Source organism: Galeopterus variegatus, unplaced genomic scaffold (genome assembly GCF_000696425.1).
Source record: "Galeopterus variegatus unplaced genomic scaffold, G_variegatus-3.0.2 Scaffold1595, whole genome shotgun sequence".
In the NCBI taxonomy this organism is placed as follows: Eukaryota; Metazoa; Chordata; class Mammalia; order Dermoptera; family Cynocephalidae; genus Galeopterus; species Galeopterus variegatus.
In genome coordinates, this window is record NW_007727706.1 from 61389 (window position 1) to 64126 (window position 2738).

A 2738-nucleotide genomic window follows, 5' to 3' on the forward strand; every position below is an offset into this window, starting at 1 on the left:
GTTTTTCTGAGCAAACCCATTGTCTTAGTCCATTTTCTGTTGCTATAAGTGAATATCACAGACTGGGTAATTAATAAACAAAGAGGTTTATTTAGGTTATAGTTCTGCTGACTGGGAAGCCCAAGATTGGGCGGCTGCCTTTGGTGAGGGCTTTGTGCTGCTTCATAGCATGGCAGGAAAGCAGAAGAGCTAGTGGGCATATGCAAAGAGAAAGAGGGGGTCAAAGGAGGAAAGGAGGCTGACTTGCGTTTTAACAACCTGCTTTTTCTCGAGAGAACCCATTCCTGGGAGAACTAACCCAGTCTCATGAGAAAGACATTAATACGTCATAACAACCTAATCACCTCTTAAAGACCCCAACTCCCAACATCACTACATTGGCAATTGAATTTCTTTTCTTTTTTCTTTAATTGAAACATAATTAATTGTACATATCTATGGAGTACAACATTGAATGTCAATATATGTGTGAAATATGTGATGTTCAAATTAGGATAATTACTATAATCAACATTACACAATGGGATCATTTTTTGTGGTTCTTTACCAATTTCTCACTAACCCCCCTCCATCTCCTCCTTTCCCACTTGTGGTAACCTCAGTTCTGTTCTCTTCTTTGGAAAGTTCAATATATTATTGTAATTGTTGTATCTTTCTTTCTCTTTTTATTTATTTGTTTATTTTTATAGCTCCCACTTATGAGTGAGGACAGGAAGTATTTCTCTTCCTGTGCCTGGCTTATTTCACTTAACATAGTTTTTTCTAAGTTCATCCATGTTGCTGCAAATGGCAGAATTTTATTCTTTTTTTTATGGCAGAGTAGCATTCCACTGAGTATATATATAACATTTTCCTCATCCAGTCATCTATTGATGGACATACTGAAAATAGAGCTGCAATAAACATGGGCATGCAGATATCCTCTGGAAATTATAATTCCCTTTCCTTTTGGTAGAGACCCAACAGAGGGATTGCTTGGTCATACGGCAGTTCTATCTGTAGGTGTTTGAGAAACCTCCATGCTGTTTTCCATAAAGGCTGCACTAATTTACAGTCCCACTAGCAGTGTAGGAGGGTTCCCCTTTCTCTGCATCCTCACCTGCGTTTGTTACTCTCTTTTTGATAACAGCCAGTCTAACTGGGGTAACAATATCTCAATGTGGTTTTCGTTTATATTTCCCTGATGATTAGTGTTGTTGAGCATTTTTTCACGTGTCTGTTGGCCGTCTGCATATCTTCCTTTGAGAAATGCCAGTTCAGCTCCTTTGCCCATTTTACAATTGGGTTACTTGTTTTTTTTTGTTGATATCTCAATGTGGTTTTCGTTTATATTTCCCTGATGATTAGTGTTGTTGAGCATTTTTTCATGTGTCTGTTGGCCGTCTGCATATCTTCCTTTGAGAAATGCCAGTTCAGCTCCTTTGCCCATTTTACAATTGGGTTACTTGTTTTTTTTTTGTTTGCTCCTTTGCCCATTTTACAATTGGGTTACTTGTTTTTTTTTTGTTTTTTTTTACTGTTAAGTTGTTTGAGTTCCTTGTATATTCTGAATATTAACCCCTTGTCAGATGCACGGTTTGCAAATATTTTCTCCCATTCTGTAGGTTGTCTTTCCACTCTGTTAATTGTTTTTTTGCTGTGCAGAAGATTTTTAGTTTGATATAATCCCATTTGTTTATTTTCTCCCTTGTTGCCTGTGCTTTTGGAGTTTTGTTCATAAAGTCTTTGCCCAGTCCAATTTCCTGAAGTGCTTCCTCTATGATTCTTTTAGGAGTTTTATATTTTCAGATTTTATATTTCAGGCTTTAATACATTTTGAGTTGATTTTGGTATACGGTGTGAGGTACAGGTCTAGTTTTATTCTTCTACATATAGATGCCCATTTTTCCCAGTACCATTATTGAAGAAGCAGTCTTCCGAAGAAGCAGTCTTCCAACCCAAGAACAGGGAATATATTTCCATCTTTTTGTGTCCTTTTAATTTCTCTCAGCAGTGATTTGTAGTTTTCATTGTAGGGATATTTCACTTCCTTGGTTAAATTTATTCCTAGGTATTTTATTTTATTTTATTTGGTAACTATTGTAAATGGGCTTACTTTCTGGATTTCTTTTTCTGCTAGTTTATTGGGGACAAACTACATGCAAAACACAGGTCCCTTGGTGCAGTATTTGTTACCACAGTAGGTCTAATAAATAGTCACTAAATTCTTGGAACCTAAGATTGAATATATGGCAGGTACATGTACTCTTTAACTAGTATCCTTGTGCTTCCTACATTTCCTGGCTTCTTTTCAAGTACATGGGGCCTGATGTTCAGTTCTGCCATGGGTTCTAACAGAAAATTAGTGATATAGCTTCTGGTATAAACACCAGCATATTAAATAGACATTAAATAATTTTGTTGTCCAGTGGCCTACATGCATTTTTATAGGCAGAATAGGGTTTTGGCCCCAAAGAGAAGATATCTCCATGCTCCAGGCCTTTGAATAATGTTGCACTGAGACCCCAAATTTATATGTCAATGCATTGGAGGGTGATTCTTTTACCTTATTTTATTTTATTTTATTTATAATTTGAATGAAGTACAAATGATTTTATGCTATAAGTGTTTAATATTCATAGTTACTCAAGCATGGTTCCTACACAAAAAACAAATGTGCAGTTTACAAAACAGCACAAAATAGCATTAGATGCTTATGGATTGATTTCTATAGATACTAAGGTTGTACTTGAGAAAGA